We start from the raw sequence: 22,266 nt of genomic DNA on the forward strand, positions 1-22,266 counted from the left end.
TCGTGGCTCTGGATGCGGACTCTTTGTCCAAACAGATATACTGAGATGTTTTCAGCATGACTCAGAGCAGCTGGGCAGGGCGGGGAGCTAGCCTCTTTGTTTTCTGCCTGATTTAATGGCCTATACCTTACAATAAGCCACAGCACTGCAGAAATAACAGAACATGGCCGCATACTCCGAAGAGAACGAGAGGGTGTGAACGAGAGAGCCACTGGGGATCCCCAGGCCGCCGCGCAAGGTGCCTCCACTGTAAGCTCTAGGCCACATCGAAAGTATGGCTGCCCCGTGCCTGCCTTTCCACCCTAGGTGAAAGGGGTGGCCCTTTTAACCAAATCGAAGAAATGATTATTTCAGTTCTCGAGAGAAAGAGACGTAAGCAGGATTTTAATTATAATTTGCCTAAAATTTATGTCTCGTAGAGATCGCACGTCCCTGTAAGCACGCAGTCTCACGAGGAAACTGTGTTTAATTGCTTGACTAAGTGACAGAGTAAATAGCCTACTGGCCTTTTCTATATCTCCAGAGCTGATAACATCTTACAGGCGGGGAAAGCAATCCTGACGCAGGTGTGGATGTCCTTGTGTCATTACCGGGGCGGCGGAAAAACAGAACGAGATCAGAGGGCTGCAGGCAGCGCTTCACCTCTGTCCCCTGGTCCCCTCATGGGGACAGCGCGGTCAAGTAGGTAGAGATGCTGTGAACAGCAGCTAAGAGCCAACGACGGAAAGTAAATTCAAAACAGAGTTCACGCTGAACTTTATGAAATAATACACATTTCATTTCCCTGCAGGCCACATACGAGCTGTGAGCCCACGTGCCATCATGGGCCGGGAGCTTGCGACAACATGCTCCTGACGCCGTGGTGTCCGTGCCGGGCAGGGCCTCGGATCACGGTGACCGCGCCTCGCCCACGGTGACCGCGCCTCGCCCACGTACCCTGCGAACGTCTTTCAGTGAGTCTTTGATTTTATTCTCACCGAAAATCCCCCTCGAACGGCACTAACGCCTGTTTCAGGCTGAGAGGTGAGCTGCGGGGGCCGCACGGCTGGTTGGCAGGACTCGCCTGTCAGGTGGGGACTCGACCGTCGGACCACGCGGCCCCCAGCTTCACCCACCCCCTTCGCTCACCCCTGGACACGTCTGAATTGAGGTAAGTCCTTCAGTATTTGGAAAGGTCCTAGGTAATTAAATGGTTAAATTACAGAGACAAGACTGAGAAGCTGGTGTTTGCATCGTGGAGGGGGTGGGGGGGAGGGATGGAAACTGGTCAGGTGACTGGCTGAGGGCGTGGCCGCCCGGGATGACGAGACGCAGCACGGCCCGAGTGTTTCTTGTCTAAAAGTAATGAGACGTTCATATGAGAAATTTCAGGTGGACTGTCAGGAACCGAACTGCAGTCACGTGCCTCAAACAAGCAGTAATCAAGGAAGTCCTTTGTTTACAGCATTTCAGCAGCTGGACGATACACAAGGAAGGAAAACAGGATCCCGTGGAGATATCACAAGACTTCTGACACCTTCACGTCAGTAATAGCTGTCACTCTTCCTTAAAGGGCTCTCTTTAAGGGACAGAAAAGGAGACAAAACAGAAGATTATCAAAAGCGTCTGTCGGTTTTTATCCAAAGACAGCGAAGCCAGGGACTGTGGTACAGCCAGAAGTCACGAAACGACTGCACAGCCGTGCCCGGTCCCACTAGGGCACACGATTAGCGGATCGATGAGCTGGTGTGAAAGTGTCCTGTGTGGTTGGTGCCTTTGCAAGGAAGAGTCACCTCCTTAAAAAAAAAAAAAAAAGAAACCATGCCCGGGATAATAATGACAGCGGCCAGCACACCATGGGCCATGCTCTGCCCCACGTCACAGCCACTAGCGAACCTCGTCCACGCCTCAGCCCTCTGAGGTAAGTCCCGTCACCAGCTCCTCGGTCTCCACAAGAAAACGCAGGTGCAGACAGCTTCGGGAACCTACTGGAACCCCACACGGGGCGGTGGGAGTGCTGGGGTTTGAGCCTCATTCGCCTGACTCTGACGGATGTGCCCTTCCCACCGTGCCGCGACGCCCCAGATAAAGCTCTGAAATCCACTGTACGTTGTACATGCAAAAGTCTGCAGAGCTCCTTGGAGAAGAAAGTCCCAAATTGCGTTGCTGGAAATAGCTTGGACACTTAACCGATGCTATGGCAATGAGTGTTGAGGTTGCCTTTGAACTTTAGGAAGTATAAACTTTCCCCTTCCCTGCAGGTCACTTGCAGTGAGAGCTGCAGTTCTGGCCAGGGATTTTCGGTCACGCACACGTGTTTCTGTGGTGCACCTTCTGGAGAGAGAGCTGACGGGTCCGCCGCCTGCAGAGCACGGGAGGTGTCCCGCCACTGATTTCTCTCTGCCGCTTTCGGATCCAAGGCTGCCGCGTCGGCCGCATTCTGTTTACGTTGCTAAGTTACGGAATATTTTCCCTCGCCTCGTCCAGAAAACTGTGTTCATTGTCCTTAAAGATATAAGCTACCTTCTGGAACATCTTTGAATAAGATGGAACCTAAATGTGCTGAGTGCATCTTTCTAAAATAAATTCTGGTTTTTCTTCCTCTTTCATGTATAGTTTGGAGAGAATCGTGTGACTCTGTAGTGATTTGAAAGGAAAGTTCCAGACAGATTAGAACTTAAGCAGAAATATACCTGTTTAGAGTCTTTGCAAGCTACACGCGCACGCACACAGACGCGCACGTGCGTGTTGGGAAGATGACTTAGAAAGGAAGAACGTTCGCACTCTGAAAGAGACGGCGAGACTGAGCAGCAGACGCATCGCCGTGACTCGGCCAGCACGTCAGGATGGGCGGGAGGGCGAGAATGACCTGGGCCCTCTCTGTTAACAGACGCAAGCCACCCGCTTTCAATTCTCTTTTCAAAAATGAAAAACCTGAGAAAACTTTCCATTTATTTCTTGAAGATTCTGAATTAAAAAAAAAAATAGGTAAAACACAATTACAAGTAACAGAAGGCAAGTGGAAGCCTATATATTCAAAACGATGGTTTCTTCTTGCCCCCAAAAACCTTAACACAAAAAAAATACACAAGGTCGACTTTGGAAATAAGCACACGCATTTCTATCTTTTATGAGTTTTCCACTATCGCATGCAATTAATGGCATCCGTCCTGCTTTTGAACATAACACGAATTCTCCAAATTCCTTTCCACTTTCTCCCAAACAGCGCTGGAAGCTGCCTGAGCAGCGTCTGCTCTGTCTCAGTGGTTGGTTTTAGGAAGATCCTTCTCGGTCTCAACGCCAAGGCCAAGACATAGACGGAATAACAGACGCACAGCACTGTAATGCTGGGGCTCGCCAGGCCCCGCTACAGGCCTGGCACAGACCTCACCTGCTCCCAGCTCCCGAAGCATCCAGGGCCATGTGTATGCCCAGGTTGCCATGGAATAAAGCAAAACTTTATAAAGCTGGGATTAACGAAGATCTTTCTGGGAAGAAAGCCCATCAGTTTTGTTTCTTTCTTTCCCTTTTCTCCACCTCCTTCCCTTTCTGCGAGACTGGTACGAGAATGAAAGGTGACGGCCGATCGAATTACTCCGTCTACGGACAGGAAGAGCGAGAGGAGAGCGTGCAGCCCGCGTGTGATTTCTTCTTGCACATGTTTGTGCAGTTGCTTCTAACGCCGGGACTAGCTGTGAATCACGGCACAGACTGGAGGACTGGAGGGTCATTTGCAAATTGATGGCTACGTGTGCCCCAATCCTATCGTCTCTGAGAGGCCACTGGACTGGAGATCGCCGAGGCCCGTCCTAACGCCAGCCTCTCGGCATTTGATGAAAGGCCGCCACCACTCTTATCCGATTATGCATTTGTGTGTGTATTTAAATCCCAGCACCCCAAGTGGACATTAGGTAAGAAGTTCCACGCTTGGTTCTTTTTCTCTCTAGTCGTGGCCATCTTCCAGCAATGGATGGATAACCTCGCTCTGTAATTTAGGCAGCAGAGGTTTTGCTGAGGCGGAAAAGCTGGCGATTTTTACAAACCCGCAAAGAGAATAAGTTAAGTCGATGATATCAGTGGCCTGAGGAGAGAGCAATTTTAGTCGTCCAGTCCCAGGCCTGTCTACCAGAAGCAAGGAAGGTACTCTGTCCTGAAAAGGCCGGCAAAACCGAAGCTCCATTACTCAGAAAACAAAACAAAATGAAACAAAACAGTGTATTCTTTCCCGCCTCCCTTAGATGCAGCCTGAGACGAGAAAATGTAACCTTTGGTGAAAGGCGGGATAAGACATGTAGCCTTATTCTCCTTTTAAATAACTTAAAACCTGTTTTTCTAAGCATATTTGTATTCAAGGGCTTTTCCAGTGCGGCGTTTGAAAAATAACGCAGCTTGCACCGCTGTCCATGAGGTTGAAAGACACATCAGGTGATTCCCCATTTGGTGTGGGATGTAGGTGCTGCTGAAAGCTTTTCTCAAAGCAGCCTATGGGGAAGTCCAGGAACAGATTGTGTGTGTGTGTGTGTGTGTGTGTGTGTGTGTGAGAGAGAGAGAGAGAGAGAGAGAGAGAGAGAGAGAGAGAGAGAGAGAGAGAGAGAGATTAAACTTCTGTGACCGTGGAGGTAGCATGTAGATAACTTTTGGGGTAACCTGCCAGGATTTTGGGGAACTCCATTCAGATATCCCCTAGGGTTCACTGCATCTATGCCAGCCCGCTGACGCTGGGTTGTGGGGTAGCTGAGGCTGTGTGACATCTCACTTGACGTCCATACACAAACGTGAGTCTGTCCACGGCGTCGTGTACAATAAAAGCTGCTCGGCGTGGGCTTGGTTCCGACCCAGTGGGGACGAAGGATTCATATTATTTTCCTAATATCAGTGTGAGAATCAAAGTTTGTGACCCGCCCTTTTCATGTAGCTCAGCAAACCAAACTTAACTGTGAGAAAAGGTGCCTCGGTGAGATGCTAAAGATAATTTGTTACGATGGGTTCTGAGCTAACTGGGCTCTGGAAATCTCGGCCGTACATTGTATTTACTTAAAGCCGAGATGTCTGGTGCTGGGAGATGGACCCCTCGGCCAGCCCGCATCCCACACCACGAGCTGCATCCCCCGCCCGCCTCCCGGCTGCACCCCCTCCCAGAGCCTGCTTCACGTGGAACAACTCTTTGTATTTAAAACAATATGCAAAGGTCAGAAAATCACAGAAGGCATGGCGACAACTCGTGTTTCTTGTTTTGTTTTGTTTTTACCAAACGCCACAATGTCCTGACCACGGTATTAACTCTTCAGTTATCCATTCCGTGACTTTTTAAAACACGGGCTGCAAACCTCCAGCGTCAAACTGGATGATGGCGATTTGCAAAGGCTACTTTACGGCTCTAAGGCGGAGAAGGACACCTGTGGAAAGGGGACGCGTCTTCCCAACCCCAGGGGCAGGGCTAAGCCGCAAACGCGAGGCAGGAAGGGAGGGCAGCGAGCTCCGCAGGGCGCACAGGTGCGCTCGGGGTCCTTCCGGCACCCGGCCCGGACCCCACACCTGCACCGCACTCTGCTCACGTCGTCGCTGCTGGGAGGAAAGTGTGCCAGAGACAGTAGGCCGCTTCTTAGACTCGCTTACGCTTTTCGTAACCCGTGACAGGGAAAGAGTCCAGGAAGCCCTCTCCAGTGACCCCGGGGGGCGGCGCAGAGAGGGATGCAGCGGCAGAGCAGAGAACAGCTGTGTCGTGCCCGGCCACGTGACTCAGCTTCGTGCAGCAGAACATTAGCTCACTTCCTCTGTGGCCCTGCAGCGTACGCGTGGAGAGGGGAGAGGCTGGGAAACACGTCCCTTGTCACCTAACTCCCCCAGCACCGGCTAGTGATGCTCCATCCCCCACACACCTCCCCCGCCGGACACGGTTCACGGCGCCACGATCCCGAGCTATTTCTTGTTCCTTATGCAACAGGAACCTTTTAATGAATACCCTCAAAAACGGAAAACCGACTGTCAGCTTTTAATGACTTTCCAGCTCTTGCTTTGTACTTTTAATCTTAAAATAGGACTGATCTTTTTAAGGCTACCAATGTGTTCGCAGTCACCCAGATCCTTCTAGTGAGTAAATGAGTCTTCCGGAATAATAATTCGGAGGCTTGGGGAAGCGCGTTAACTCTTTAGGCTCGCCCAGAGTAGCTCATTTGCTCAGGGGACTTCCATAGGGCACATGAGTCACCAGCAAAGGGTGCTCCCCGTCCTCCCCCACCAGCCCTTAGCACATGTAAGTGTTTACACATGAAAGACCCAGAAGGTAGCAAGAATCCCAGGAAGATGAAAGAACTCCGGAATTGCATTTCCGAGAAGATAGGGGGAGAATCCTCATCTGCCCCCACCCTCCCTTTATGAAGGATCACGCTGTCACCAAAAAATGTCACTTTCCAGATAACTCGGGTTGGCTTGTGCAAGCCTCCAGAATACCTCTGTACATGCATTTGGATAAATATTCCTAAATCATGTGTCGGATGCCCTCCGATGTTGTGACAGTTGGTGTGTGGTATGGTGTGTAGGTGCATCTTTCTGCAGGTGTGCAGCTGGTCACACTGACCAGGCAATGCTAGGGCACACCTGTCTCTTGGGGCTGCTGGTGTGTGGGGGTTGTTTGCTGTCACACAAATGACTTGGCCTTTCTTTTGTCTTAGAGTTTGATAATTTTGAAAGCTCAGAAGTCTAAAATCTGTGAGAAGAGCTATCCTCTGTTAAGCAGCCTTTACTTGGCCATATAATTGTTTTACTGTCTCTTCTTGCTGCTATTAAGTTTTTAAACTCCCTGTGGTCACGTAAGCTCTTCTGATTTCTTCCTAGGTTTAGATTATACCTAAAATAAGAGCAAATGGCACTCAGTGAGGGTTTGAAGGACTTAGTGAAGTGAGAGAAATTGCATAAACATCTGTTTGGTTTGCATCTATCTGTTTTCATCTGTACTTCAAAAACAGGAAAATGGACTCTGAAAAGGCAAGTGGCCCTTTCTGGATGTTTCAATACTAATCTACCCTCCTCAACGAAGCAAGGTAGGCTGCTCTGAAAAACATTCCATTCTGGATTTGTGAATCTGCAAAGATGTGTGGATGGCCAAGCTTGCGTGACTGGCCTCCTGGTAGGGAAGAACGTGACACAATTATTATGAATTAAAATCACTTCCTTTCGACAGCCAAACATGGCCTATGAATAACATATACGATCAATTATTAAACATTCATCCTCTGTCTGTAGGTTTGTATACAAACCTGCATTCATTTTAAAAATTAAAACCTAAACATTAAGGAAGTAATTTAAAGAAATACATGCTGTCGTACATCAAACACCGAAGCTTCCTCGGGCTTGGAGATTTTCCTTTAGTTTAGGGAAGACTCATCATTCCAGTCTGAAAAGAAAAATGATCCCCTATTATGTTCAGGCAAATAAACCTAAAATATCAGATACGATTGTTCCTGCCTCTTGCACATGACACATAATGAGGTCCTGTTGAAATGAGAATGTTTACAGGAACTGCCTTTCCATCAGCGGGGAAGGACAGTAGCGTCCAAATGATGAAAATCTATTAAAACCTCTGTTTTTTGCATTTGATTGTCACTGCCTGAGGGCTGCATGTGGAGGTGAAAAGCCAAGAAAAACAAGAAAATCCTGAGGCACTGGCCAATAACCCCGAGAACGAATGCTCTAATTTAGCTCTAATTTGAGTTTGAGGAGAACGGAGGTGGAATCTACGGTCCGGAACAGCGTCCGAATCGCCTCCGATCTTCAGGTGCGCTGGCCTGTCCCCTTCTGGCTCCTCATCTGCGATAACTTATCTTCACAGAATCACTCTGTCTACTGGCTGTGCCCCTGGCTGCACGGACCCAGCATCAGAGCCGGCACGGAAGCGCCGTGCTGGGGACGTGGTTCTGCCAGCCTGGCCAGTCCGGTTGGCTTCCCGATGGTCCCAGCTCATCAGTCTGAGAATAACCTCTGTACGTGGCGATGGTAAAATACTTTGAGAGGCTCTCATGGGAAGAGAACTCTTTTCCATAAGTGTAGGTTTAGTCTTCATGGAAAAAAAAAAAAATTCTATTTTTTGTCCATTATCTCTCCGCCCCCACACCTGGTCTTTCCATTTCAAACAAACACACTCAACCACCCCCCACCATTCTCCTGCTGTCCAGAGAATTCCATAACGTTCCCATCACATCGGCACATGTGGTTCCATCGAAATTATGGACCGAAGTGAAATGAAAGCCCGGGACTTAATGACTTCACCAGGGAAGAGGTTTCGAACAGGATCAAGGAGGAAACGTGGCGGGGGTCGGAGGGGGGTGTCTGCCAAAGGCAGAAAAGGCTGGAAAGAAGAGGCGGGAAGCGGAGCCAGTCCTCCTGCCTCCGGCACGGATGTCCTCATTGCTCTTATTGTTGGACACTTGACACCATCTGCTCTTTCCATCTGACCCTAAATGAAGAGGCTGGAGACACAGCGTCGGCTGCGCGCGGCTCTGGGCTCGGGCGGGGTTTGGCTCTGTGAGTTTGGAGAAGTCACCCCACCTCTCTGGTCCGCCTTTTCCTCCCCAGTAAAACGGAACCGCCACATCTCTCTCGCAGGCTTATTTTAAACGCTAAAATGGAGAAGTCACGGGCGTGCAGCACAGTGCCTGGCACGGCAGACGCATTCACGGCAAGGTACGATGCTCCGTACACTTCGGCATAAAAGCACGTTTTCAAACGCAGAGCAGAGCATCACGTTTTAAGTGGCTTTTCGAAGACGCCACAAGTCAGTTTCTGATGTTGCCAGAGAACTGGGAAGAAAAGGAGGTGAGTGGGAATTCAGAGCACCCCTCACCGCCACGCGGGCGCGCAGTAACCCACGGCTGTTTGCCTGCCTATCGGATGTGACCCAAACGGCACAATCGTAAGGGAAACGGGCCCCCCGAGATGATACTCAGAAACCCACGCACGCGCCTCCATGCAAACAAGCCCCGGTGGGAGAGAAAACGTATGTTCCTTCAAGCAATAGGTGTCACGTAAAAACGATCAGCAATTAATTATTTGTGAAATATGTCTAGGGTTACGATTCCCCCCCCCAATGGATGACTCTTTTCATTTCATTAAATCTCACTGAAGCGTTTACATTATTTTAGGTACAGTATCCCATTCGTCTTCACGTTGGAGCGAAGAAAAGAGAAGTCTGGGTTCACGACGAGACGGTAATAACGCAGCGCATTCACTCGCCAACTTAAGGCGCCTTCTAGGGCTACGGTCTTTATTAAAGGTTGAGAAAGGGGTTCTTGGGGTGCGGAGCCCTCCACTTCTCCTCTATTCCACCCTTTCGCGTCCATGTGTTACTCCAGCTTCAGTCCACATGCTTTTGAAGGCAGAACTGCTTCTCGCTCAGAGGACCACGAATGCGACAGGTGACAGACCCCAACACCCCGCCATGTTCTAATTCAGAAGTGACGTGTCCTTCTCTACCACCGTCTTGGGAGCGGGCGGTGCTGGGGATGAGCTCAGTTCTCGAACAGTCCCTCCTCCCTTCCCCATCGGTCCACCTCTAACCTCTAGCCCCTGGGCTCCTGTCCCCCAAGGCTAGATGTCATACCGTCCCTTATCTCCCAGCATACTTCTGCTCCTGGCTCTCGGGGGCCTTTTCGTTCCTCCTCCAGGTTCTGAGTTCTCTGGGCCTGAGATCAGAACCTACAACTCTGGGCAACGAGATGCCCCCGGCCCCAGCCCGGCTGAGAACGACCGTGAGCACCGGGCCCGCTCGATCTGAGGAACGGTCAGTCCAAGCCAACAACAGCGCGACCCGCTTAGCGACTTCGGTGTTTGCGATGCTTAAACAGAGTCGCTTCTCGGGGGCTGCATCCAATACGTCTCTCGAGTTATAAACTGCCGAGTAGGTGAGGGAGATGCGGTCATAGCGGGTCTACCTTCCTCGGTCTCTTGGCTAAGTTCGGTCTGCCTCGGTTCCAGAAATCCACATATGGAAAGAGAAGTTTCACACAGAGAGGTGTTTCCGTTTACATAGTGATTTATATACGACGTCCTCTGAGACCCTCGTTCGTGGAAGCCAGTGCTCATCCAGAGCACGAGCTGCTCCGGAGGGAAGGCCCTGTCGCAGAACCACAGCCCTTGTCACCTCTCCCTCTGCGGTTTCACGTGGAGAACAGCACCGATATAGACACGGCCCGGGTCACGTGTGTGCGGCCTGACTGGAAGCAGCCGAGGAGAGCGGGAAGCCAAGCTGACCCTGCTCGGACAACTGCCCTCCTTTTTGTGGGGGGGCTGGCGTGTCAAGGCCTCGTAGTCCTTCCCAGCCTGGGACCTGGGAGCCACCCTACGACACGCATCCTACACGAGAGGCAGAATCCTCACCCGCACGGGAGACCTCCCCGTCCATCACCAAGCAGCCTGCTCGGTACACCAGGAAACGCCCACCGGGCTCAGTGCGAGTGCCTCGCAGCGGGGCGTGCTGCTGCTCGAGGCACCCACACACCGCGGGGGCATCGTGCGTGGTCCGGCGCGGCGCCCGGCGCCCGGGCTGTGGCTCGTGTCTCCTTTAAACAGCACGAGGAGCATCTCCCGACACAGAGTAACCTTCGCAGGGGTCACTCTGAACACTGATGGATGCCAGAAGTTCAAATAGAGAAGATTTGGCCACGTCGTGCAAGGAATTGAAAACAGCGATAATGTGCTGAGCTCCCACCCTGTGCCACCTAAAGCGGGCACGCCGTTTGCAAGGCTCACGTGGTGACACAGCTGCTAACAGGCGGTGCTGGGACCGAACCGAGTCTCAGGCTCCAAAGCTCAGGCTCCGTCTCCAGGCCACACAGCAGCCAGAGTTCCGAAGGCCCACTCGCCGACTCCGCAGAGCAAACTGTGTCGTCACACTGGGGACAAGCCCCCCCCGCCCCATCTAAAGCACGGTGTCTCTCATACAGACAGTCAGCCTCCTGCCCGCAACCATGCAGGCTCCCAAAACACAGGGTGAGCAGTTATAAGATGTTTTTCTGCAATGGAGGTGAAATAACAAGAAACCCACCGCGGCCGCACTTATGAAGGGAACTTCAGTTGACTGCGCATTCTCAGAATAACCCGGTGCTGCACGTGTAACGATGGATGGAAAAATTACTGAGAAAAGGTCAATGTAAAAAGTTTTTTTTGTTTGTTTTTTTGTTTTTGCCTTATTACCCTTTCCTAGTAGAACGCGGGACTTTGAAAAATCACCATGAAATTTAAAAATTTCACCGTGAGACTACAGTAATTTCACTTCTTGAACAATAGCCCAAGGAAGTCATCCGAACGAGAAAAATAATTTAGAAAACAGAAATATCAGGAAACCACACAAACTGGCCCAAGAGAAGAGTAGCTGAACAAACTAGAACACGCTAATTTGAAGAAATAAAATCAAATGGTTTAAATGACAATCCCGTGATTAAAAGTACATAGAACTGCTCACGTGGAAAGGTAAGAAAACTTAGAACAACAGAAATAAATTAGAGTTATGCTGCTCTTTTGGGGAAGGTCCCCCTGCAAGCCTCACTCAGAAGCACCTGTGTGTTTTGCTCAGGTGGGGAACACAGGTGAGCCTGTGACCCTCTAAGGCCATCAGCACAGAGCCAACAAACACCCCCAGGTCCTCCCCGCCGCCCGAGGCCCGGCTGTGCCTCGCGCGAGCACTGGCCTCCGAGTCTCCGGCTCAGCTTCCACCCAGATGGTATCTGGGTCAAGAATACGTCCAGTGCCCACTCAGCACATCTCTGTACGAAACTGTCTTCTCGTAATGATGATGTGCTGGATAAGGAATCTTGCAAAACTGATTGTTCATGCATCCATGCAAATATTTATTCAACAAATATGTCTGGAGCATCTAGTGCAGACGGGGCAGCTTCACGCTATCACAATATGGTGAGCACACAGGAGCGCGGGGCGTAAGAATAAATAAACACATTTAGTAAGAGGCCAGTGCTGGCCGGCGGTCCGAGGCAGGCAGGAACGAGCAGGGGGATGGCGGGGTGTTTAGGGCCGTGCCCCTACTCTGCCTGATCCTGCCATAGCGGTGGGTACACATGGCGGGTCGCATGTTGGTCGACACCCACACAACGCACAGCACCAAGGGCGGACCGCGACTCATTTAATCATAACTCGTTGATCGGTGCCCTGCTCATGCACCGCACCAATGCGGGGCGTTAATAAACGGGGGGCCGGAGTCGGGGGGAGGCAGAAGCGTGGGTTCATGGGTTCTGCGCTCTGCTCGATTTTTCTGTAAAGCAAAAACTGCTCAAAAAAAAAAAAGAAAAGAAAAAAAACCTAAGAAAACTATTAGCCGAAGAAGAGGTTCCTTCACCCGGACGCTCCCCTCGCGGACAAACACCTCCCGGCACAGAGGAGACGATGACACCAGCGAGAACTTACTTCCTGCTCTGTGGCTGGGAGCCTCGTACCCTAGCTTTTCTCAGGTGGCATTTTAAACCCTTTGTTCCATTCAGTCTCTCTGTTAGTGCTCATGTGACTGCCATGTCCACCCACAAATCTGAAACCCAGCCCAGCCCGGCAGGAACGGGAAAAGCTAACATTATGATTAATGTCAGCCTTTCCATCACTGAACACCTTATTCTTTCTTTTTTCTTTCTGTTTTTTTTTGCTAGAGCCTTCCAGACACATATTGTGTTTTCTTTAGCTTGCAAAATCAACATTTGCCCAGTTCGATTTTTAACTGAGGATGTTTAAGATCCTGCAGCTTTTGATTCGGTAATAACAAAACCACCACTTGTTTTTAAGCAACTTCGACGAAGTATTTTAAAAGAACACTCTTCTCTGGTGAAAGGGACTTCAGTGCTGTGATGTCATGTTGCACCGCACACTCTTGGCCAGGTCGTGCTGCCCACAGGACAGAGGTCCGGCTCCAGGGCCGAGGCGGGAGGCCACCTTCCAGCCTGGCACGGATGTGAGCACCTCCGCTCAGCTACCCAACTGGCAGCCCGCAGGGCGTGGACCACGAGAACATCATGGTGCCCCCTCACCATGTGTCAGGCAATCCTGTACCCGCGATGTCACATTCGGCGACTTGACCCAACCACGGAAGAGAGCTGGTAAAACTGCATTTCGCACACAAGTGTCAGAGCCAAGTGAAGTCTAATAATAACCACACCCACCACACACATAGTCTTTCTCTCAAATTTTGGTTTTATTCTAACCCAAACTCTTGGGGATTTCTTCGGCTTCTGCGGAAGACAAGGTGGGTCTGTTTAACGGCGTCACCATGAAGTCCAAGCTCTCGGCCTTAACGTAAATAAAACAGCTTCTCTGAAACCACGAGCCCTGTTAATTTATGAGACGCTCATCGTCAGAGACACTTAGTGGCCAGGAAGCTCAGTTGCTAGTGAGCGCCAGCACCTCCTCTCCGGAGAGGGACCACTACCGACTGCCCACCCCACCGTGGCTCAAACGCATCCAGGCTCAGGCACCGACAGACCCCTCAACAACGAACTCCATCTTTAGATTGCTCCCGCTGTGTGTGGGATTCCTCCCCACGCCGATCCAAACTCCGCCTCCCCCTAACTTCACACCATTCGGGGTTCCGCTGCTGGAAGAGGAAGCCCACATCCCTTTCCTCATCACGGGACCTCGCACACTCGAGGACGGCTGTCACGGCGCTCACCAGCCGGCCCAGGGTGCCCAGTGTCCCCCGCTCCTGGCACGGCCCTAACTCTCTACCCTCGTGGTGACTCCGCAAACTCCAGCCCACTGTGGCCCCTTGAAAATGTGCCTTGACCTCCACGCTCCGCTCCCCACAGCTCCGTCCCCACGGGGCACGGCCAGACGCTCGCCTCCTAAATCTGGGACACTGCACTTTTGTTAACGTGCCCCGCCATCCACGCCACGCTGCTGTTGGCTCACGCCGAACGTGTAGCCAACGGAAACACCAGATCTTTTTCACACTTATGCAACCGTGTGTTTTTTTTTTTTTTTTCATGCCGTCCGTCACTCAACAAATCTCGCCTTCAAGAAAATTATTTCCACGCCAAAAGCTGACAATTTTCCATGAGAGAATTGGGTGACACATAGAAGGAAATGGGGACTTCTGACCTGCCACTGAACCTGAAATTAAAATTTTCCACGTTAACTTAAGAGTTAACTCCTAAGTCGTCAGTTTGTCGTTAAAGGCAAAACCGCCGTGCAGACGACGTGTGAGCTGAGAACCACAGCAGATGAGGTAAAATCCCACCGCGTCCCCCTTGCACGTTCCCAGGTGTTCGTTTGGAGAGGCGCAGAGGGTATTTCTGAGAGAGACTCAGATCCCGACTTAGCACCAGTTTGTAAATCAGTGGAAATAAAATCTGTAGGTGAAAAATGTTATTCTTGGAAATTATATAAATAGCTGCTTTCTTATGACACATCAGACAAGTTCTTTAATTTTCCAGGCGCCGCCCTACACGTAAGCACAGGGTGATTTTACTTAAATACTGAAAATACTCATGAGTTTTCCATAAAACTCTTCAACTGACAAAATTACTATAGAATCTCAAGAAGCCTCCGCTCGCTCTGCCCTGACGTAGCGGGTTTGCTGCCATGTTTTGTAGATCGTTAGTAGCCAGAGACCTAACTCACCGTTTGAGGTCACTTTCCAACGGTGAAGCATTGCAGAATCAATTATTAAGAGCAAACGCAAGCTCAGAGCCGGAGGAACGCAGTGGATCAGCAGCCCGATGCGTCGCTACACAAATGAGGACACGGGGCTCCAGCATCCACCTCACTCATCCAGGTAGTCTGAGCACTACCTGAGCTCAAGAAACTGCCCTCAAGCAGGTGGGAGTCAGGCCGAGAAAATACAGGTACACAAAAGAGTAACTGACCCAAACCCAACTGAGTTCAAGAAGTTCCATTTAGATGACAGTGACCTGGTCTGTGTGTGTGTGTGTGTGTGTGTGTGTGTGTGTGTGAGGGGTGGGGTTGTTCGGAGAAGGACAGGGAAGGTGAGAGAGGAAGCTGGGTGCCTAGATGAAGGTGAGTCCAAGGATCCATCTGTCATACATCCACGAGGAAAGCAACCATGGGTAGTATTATGCATATAACGTGTTACATACACCTGCAGCTCCTAAATAGTGCCGTGGGCTGAATGTGTTAATGCCCAGGTGCGAATGTGCAGACTGGTTCCGGAGGTTTCTGATGTTGAACTTCCGACAAAGGGGGCTCTACCTAAAAGATTTAAGGAGCTAGGGACACGATCAGGTCACCATTTGAGAACAATCCCAGGTGCACGTGGCCACCTGGGAACTTTCCGAAGGTCCCTCGAGGCCCCTGCCAGGGTCTCTCACGGGGCGTGGGGCCAGTGCCGGGATTTCCGACGGCTCCTCGGGCTACTGCAGTGTGCGGCCGAGGCCACGACCGCTGTGTGGAGCTTGTCCAGGCAGCAGCGTGGGGAGGATCTGAGACAGAGCAGGGGTGGGGAGGGGGGGAGGTGTGACGCCTGCCTCTCCCAAGAGACAGGAGGGCCGCCTCAGGAGAGTCAACACGGGACCCGGAAGGACGGCATGGACGGAGTCGGGGAAGGGACGCCCGGGTGGTCACCGGGGCACATGAGAACAGGGAGGTCACTGGGACAGCTGACCTTGATTTTAGACGCGGGCCCACCCATGGGGGGGGCCCCATGCGTGGACAGGCAGATGAGGCCGGTGGTAGGTGGGTCGGAGAAGGCGTTTAACCATGACCGTGGAGGGGAGAGTTGAGAATGGGGTGGGGGGCTGGAGCTGGGGGGCCGGAACTGGAAGTAAAGCGGCCACGCCATGGAGAGACCGCCGGGGCCCGGGGCCCACGGCCACGCGACGCGTCAGTGCTGAGCGCCCGCCTACCCGCCACCCGCAGCTCGGCGTCCAGGGACTGGGCCACCGGGTGCTCCGGACTGTCCTGAGCAGATCGCACCTGTCTGGGCCTCGTCGAGCCGCTATTCCCAGACTGTGTCCTAGTTTCTAAACGAAGGACGCCACCGCGGTTAGCAGCGTGGCCACCCGGCCGGCCCGTCCAGAGCTACGGGGAGCTCTGCCCGCTTCCTGAGCCTGGTCCCCGCGGGTGGGCCCGGCGTGGCTGCGTGAGGCCGCTCCGTCCGCACAAACGCGGCTGCTCCCGCTGCCTTCGGGGGGGTTTTCCACACAGTGTTAGCTCAGCCCCGCACACACCCAAGGACGCAGGGCTGGGGGCTGAGCTTCTGAGGAAGCTGCTCAAGGTCGCCCAAGGTCGGGCTGGGGGTGGGACGCAGACGGCCAGGTTTGGCTGGGGCGCACAGTCCTTCCCTCAAGAGAAAGGGTGGCTCTGGGGACTTGAGGGGCACGGGCTGGGTGGTCTGAAGGAGCGAAGCGGAGAACAGGGAACCTTCCAGAACGGGGTTGAGCAGGGGACCCAGGGCAGAGAATGAACAAAGGCCGCAGCCTGGTCGGCCGCCCTGTGCTCTCCCAGAGCCGACAGAGGTCTCAGGTGCGGACGAGCCTGTCCTGCTGGCAAACGGAGGGAAGCGGGAGGCCTGGGAGCCTGACCGCCCTGCAGACCGTCCCTGGGGAATCGAGCTTGTCCGCTTCAAGCAAAACCAGCTCACTGTGAAGCAGATCAGTTAAGAGCCAAAAAAAAAAAAAAAAAGGGGAAAAAAAGGAAAAAAAATGGAGTGTGAGCTTCAGTGACTCACCTGAAGGGAATGGCTGGGAATCAAATGTCCTCCTAGGAAATGCGCCACCACCGGGGTGACCTGGGCCGCAGGCCGGGCGGGGCGGGGCGGGGCGGGGCTGCAGTGGGCAGGCCCCGGGCGGGGACCTCGGAATTCTTGGATTCCTTCGCATTTTAATTGTAACCTTTGCTTTTTGGCCCTGGGCAGCGAACAAATAATTACATAAGCCACATTCCTCCTGGCCTGCCAGCCGGGGACAGGGACAGGGACAGGGACCGGACAGGCTGAGGATGGCTCCCAGGGCTCCCCGTGCCTGCGGCCGTCCAGCGGGCTCCAGTCCCTCCTTTTCTTTCCCGTGGAAAGCCGCGGAAATGGAGCTCTCCAGAAACGGGCGCCGTCCCCTAATTGCTGTGTGAAACTCCCGGGAACAGAAAACGCGCCCAGGAGGGAGGCGGCTCCCGTGACTCTGGAAGCGGAGAGTTTCGGAGAAGCCACAGGACACCCAGGGCACCGAGCCTCCTGCCGGGTGCCACGGACAAGCCGGCCCGTCCGCGGGAGCGCGGACCCCGCACCGTTCCGCCGGCTGCAGCCCGGGCTGCGGGCTCGGCCTCATGTCCAGAGATGGTCGCTCTTCCCTGTGGGCGCCGGGGTCCCCCAGCCCCCTGACCGCGGCGACCGAGCTCCTGCAGGAATCCCACCGTGGACTCTTATTTACCCAAACACGAGGTCGTGACACTGAGGCTGTCAGGGAACCACAGGGATTTTCCTCGAACAAGCAAAACACATCAAACTGGTAATAATTAAAATAGTCTCTGCCCGAAGAATGTGCAACGGGTTGCATTTTCTCCCTGACCTACGGAAGGCAAATGTCCCCCAAGAGTTAGAAAGCCGGAAGGGCCTCTTTGTCATCACGAGTGTGTTCTAACGCGTTTGCAGGCGCCGTTTCGGAGGGAGGGGGCAGGGGAAACTCCCCAGGCCAAGAGCCAGGCTTTCTCGTCCCGCCGACTGTCCCTGTCACGGCCTCGCTCTTCCCGGTGGCTGGCGAGCGGAGCTGCCGCGTGAAGCAGGAAGATGTCGTCAGAAAGAGTGGGAGCGGGACCAGCCCTCGCCCGCGCCCGTCCGGGGCAGCTCCCCCTCTGCGGCCCGCCTCACTGCAGCGTGTCGCTGTGGGCCCCGCCATCCGCTCCATGCGCCCCGCGCCCCGCGCCGACCCGGGCCCCTTCTGGCCCCTACACCCGGCTGCAAATGCACCTCCTCCCTGGCTGCTCCTTTCCTTATGCTCCCGGGGCCCACACCCCTGAGCTTGACGATGCCGCTGAGGTTCTGGGGAGAGCGGCGTGTGGTTTGCTCTCAGCGGGGCACGGTGACTCTCAGCATCCTTGCGACTCGTAGTGACCGACTGGCTGAATGACTGACTGACTGACTGACGGATTGATTACTAAAACTACCGAAAGCGAAGCCTGATTGTGCAGGATAAGAAGGGTTAGAGAGTGGAGGGCTCCAGCGAGGACGTCAAAGACGGAGGTGGACACGCCGCGTCCTGAATGCCCGTGTCTCGCACACATCCGGGCACACACGGGTAGTGGATGGACGGCCCACGAGGGAGGCCTCGGGTGCAGGGTCTTCTGCGAGGCCCGAGCTGACGGTTCCTCGCTGTGAGTATGCAGGTCCTGGCTCCATGCCCTCTCGCGAGGCCTCTAAGACAGCCCAGAGGGGGAAACTGAGGCCCAGGGGGGATCACGGACTCTACGGAAGTCACACGGCTAAAGAAGGCGCCACAGGCTGGGATCCGGGCTTCCGCCATCACCCGGTGCGGCTTGTGTCCACCGAGCCGCCCGCCGGTGCTGGGCTGCGTGAGTGCGTGGGGGAAGGTGGCAGGGGACCCCGCCCTCACGGAGCCGACAGCGAGTGAGCGGCAGAGACACTCAGACAGCAGGCAGACCCTCCCGCGAGGCGAGAAGGAGCAGGCAGACCGGGACTGAGCTCTCCAGGCTGGGGAAGCAGCATGTGCAAAGGCCCGAGAAAAGAAGGCACTCGGTTTGAGAAGCTAGCAAGCGGTGGCCAGTGTGGCCGGAGCCAAGCGAGTCTGGGGACAGTGTGGTGGCAGGACGTGGGAGAGCAGGCGGGGCTGGAGTGCACGAGTGCGGCTCTCGACACGTCCCCTCTGACCCTGGACGAGCAGACCGCAGACGTCCGCGTCCCCTAGCTTGACCAAAGAAGGCCGAACGCCGTCTGTGAGTGACGGGCACCTGGGCCACGCCTGCCGCACGGGTCCTTTCTCTGGCGACCGGGTAACAACGACCTCGGGACCATCAGGAGCGTGGATCCCAGCGATGGCACAGGTGGCGCACAGGCGGAGGAGGGGACGGGGCAGGCACGTGCCTAAGGCTGTGCGGAGGCCAGGACCTCGTTACACTTTCTGGGTTGTGAATTTTTATTTTTTTGATTTTCTTTCTAAAGAAAAAGCATGATTTAACCAGGCAGAGGTATTGGAAGCGAATTCTGGATGGGGGCAGAGCGTGGACACAGGGCCGATGGGCAAGGAGACCCCGGGGCGGGGGCAGGAGGGAGCGACGGGGGAGCCTGGCCTTCACTCCGCGGGGGCTGCTGGGAGAAGTGGTGAGCTGAGGGGGCGGCAGCGATCGGATCTGGGCTCTAAAAGAGAACAGTGGACACCCCGTTCGGAGCAGAATTATCCACGACGGCCAAAGGCGGACGTGGCCCAAACGTCCACTCGTGAAGGAATCGATGACCGGAACGTGCTAAATACATACAGCGCAACATCGTCCAGCCTGACGAAGGGGCGGACTCTGTGATACGCCACAGCGTGGGTCAGCCTTGGGGACATTATGCCAAGTGAAATCCGCCAGTCACGACAGGACAAATTCTGTGTGATTCCACCAGCGTGGGTCCCAACCACAGAGACAGGATAGTCGGTGATCGCCGGGGGCCGCGGGGAGGGGAGCATGAGGGGACAGAGCGCCAGCTCTGCAAGGTGAAAAGACTTCCGTGGGTGACAAAGTGTGAATGCCACCTAACGCCACCAAACCACACACCCGAACGCGGTTAAGACGGTAAATTGTGTTAGGTGTACTTTACCGTAATGGGGGGGAAGGGGGGGGAAGAGGGCGGGGCTCGTCAGAGGAGGCCTGGCACTGACGGACTGGAGAGGTTGTCACATGTCCTGCTTGCAGTGACACGGAGGGTGTAGTGGGACAGATTCAGGCAGCACTTTCAGAGAGCGTGGGAGTCTGCGCATGTGAGGGTATAAGCGGGAATTCTGCGGTTAGGACGACGGCCAGATGCCAGCTCGGGGCTCGTTTTAAAGGCTGTCCCCAACGCCGCACAGAAGCCAGGGGCTTGTGCTCCTCTGATCTTGTGGACACACAGGCCAGATTTCGAGTTTATCTTTGTATAAATAAGAGTCCTGCCTGCACCACGCTGGCCCCGCTGGCCCCCCGTTGAGTTGGCTCTATGATGCTCAGAGGCCTGGCTCCTGCAGTCCCTGGAGGGGCCACGATGGGTGACCACGGGTGGGAGCAGTGGGTGGCCTCAGGAGGAGCTGACGAGGGGCGGGTGTGGTGGAGGCTAGGGAACACCTAATCCCCAAGAGTGAAAAATGAGTCAGGAAAGAAGTATCAAATGTCCTTCTCCAGAGACATTTACAGGCTGATGTAAGCACGGGTCCACCTGACAAGCCTGCGCCTGGCCGTCTGGGCAGGGAGGCTGGGGGAGGCCCGGGTGGCCGAGAGCCCTGCAGATTTGTGCTTCGGGTGAACGAATAACTTGCAGAAGGTTATAAACCTGGAGCGGAACTTTCTACAGAGACAGTGATGACCGTTATTCCTATGGCCAATCCATAAAGATTGTGTCATAATTTATAACGTTGATGGAATTCCTGCTTCTGCTAACTTGAGCATAAGAGGTCACGTGACGTTCCCTTGCATTAGCAGGATCGAAGCGCTTTGCCCTGCTCAAGTATGTTAAAAGTAAACACTTCCGCCTATGTTAAAGGCTTCGAGATACCATTTAAATACAGCATTCCGAGTTTCCAGTTCTACCTTTGATGTAACTGTAGGGCACTCCATGAGTCCGTATCACACGAATGCCTCCTTAATGAAAATTAAGCTGATTGACTTCTGTCACCCGTAATACCTGGGGTTTGACCCAAAAAGCTTTCCTCCTCCTGGTGTGACAGAAGCAACTGAGGTCTAACGATGTGGGCGTGGTCTTGATGTGCCACTAGCTGATCATGTGGTCTGCTGAGCATGTTCGGGACACCGGTGACCCGCTCTAGAGAAGCCATTGAATGCCTGGTGTCACTAATCATGCATAGCTAATGACAATATGGACACAGCACTTTTCTTCTAATAAAAGAATTTCAAACTGCTCTTCAGACTTATTATTCTTGTCACATGTGAGTGTGAGTGTGTGTGTGTGTATAATAGTTGAGACTTGTTGGATATCTCATATCACAAATATAAGCATACTTGCTTACTTTTAAAATCATGAGGAGTGAGGGAGATAAGTCTTAGACACAATACACATTCATAACAGTGTTTTTTTTTTTTTAAAAAAAATTAAATATAGATTACATTTCCCAGAAAGGTAAAACTGGCATAGTAAGCATTTGTGAAAATGTAATCTGACTCCTGTAAAATTGAAACTCAGAGAAACACGTTAAACTGTAGACCAATTAAAGCACCTCCAAGACAACGCACCCTTAACTGAGACGGAGTTTGCAAAGGCAGGTGCCTCTGCAGGCAAGGATCACGAAAACTCGGCGGGGCTGATTTTAAATACAGTGTCACCCTTTGTATGTGTTGTAGACACACCGTATCGGCAGCCAGACCAGAACCGGCATGGGCGGTATGCTTGTGGGAAAGACTGGACTGTAGCCACTCCAAGGTCAGGTCTGATAGTTCCATTTCTGCTTTAGACTGTGATTCAAACACCCGGCCCTTAAAACCAATGATTCCCCTCTGGGCCCGGAGATGTCGGCAGGGCAGACGACCAGGGTGGCTTGGTGTCTGCACCAGAAGCCAGAGTGGAAAGTGAGGGAAACAGTCACTAAGATAAAAACCAGAGCCTCGCCGGGCCTGGGTGCTTTGGTGTGTGACCGGCTTGTCGCTTGTTTGTGTCAGTAACCTGAATTTCCTGAAGCAAGAGGCAGCTTGTGTCTACTACACAGCTCCTTTCCGAGACTCGTCAGCATTTGGGGCTACTTTAATTCTGAGAGGCATTCAAAAGAAGAAAATCCATCCCAGGTCATTTAGTTTACTCTTCTGTCTGTTTGAATCCTGGATCAGCTGCTTCTGTGTTTTTACCTAACCAGAGCACCCATACCAAGCCGCACACACCGTCCGAGCAGTGCCCATGCAATGTAAAGGCTGTGTCCTCATTCTGAAGCTGAGGACCAAGGTCACACGGCCGGTGAGAGGTGCGAGCCTGGTCCGTCTGAAAAGGGATCTGTAACCAGTAGATTCCACTGGCTCCAAGAAGGTCCAGCAGCAAAACAAAACAAACAGGCAGAATCACTTTAAAGGAACCATGGACGGCTCTACCACACTAAAAAAGACGCATCTCCAAAGGTCCATGACAGCGACGTTGAAGGTCGCCCAGAGGCCACAGAGTGG

The 22,266-nt window shown here is 53.2% G+C and overlaps 1 protein-coding gene and 1 long non-coding RNA gene across 4 annotated transcripts in view; one reads left to right on the top strand and one right to left on the bottom strand.

Annotated features, from left to right (window-relative positions):
- EGFR (epidermal growth factor receptor) overlaps positions 1-22,266 on the bottom strand; it is a 168,861-nt gene that overhangs the window by 120,244 nt on the left and 26,351 nt on the right. The gene's annotated exons all lie outside the window — the stretch shown is intronic.
- On the top strand, positions 887-13,946 carry LOC120602478 (uncharacterized). 3 transcript variants are annotated; one of them, XR_005652784.1, is made up of 4 exons: positions 887-1,150; positions 1,445-3,890; positions 8,581-8,790; positions 9,117-13,946. It is a non-coding gene; the product is annotated as an uncharacterized LOC120602478 (long non-coding RNA). The 3 variants fall into 3 exon arrangements; XR_005652783.1 differs by lacking the exons at positions 887-1,150; positions 1,445-3,890 and adding an exon at positions 7,580-7,753 and having other exon boundaries at positions 9,117-10,393; positions 10,581-13,946; XR_005652782.1 differs by lacking the exons at positions 887-1,150; positions 1,445-3,890 and adding an exon at positions 7,580-7,753.

Source organism: Pteropus medius, unplaced genomic scaffold (genome assembly GCF_902729225.1).
Source record: "Pteropus medius unplaced genomic scaffold, Ma_sr-lr_union100, whole genome shotgun sequence".
NCBI classification, from domain to species: domain Eukaryota; kingdom Metazoa; phylum Chordata; class Mammalia; order Chiroptera; family Pteropodidae; genus Pteropus; species Pteropus medius.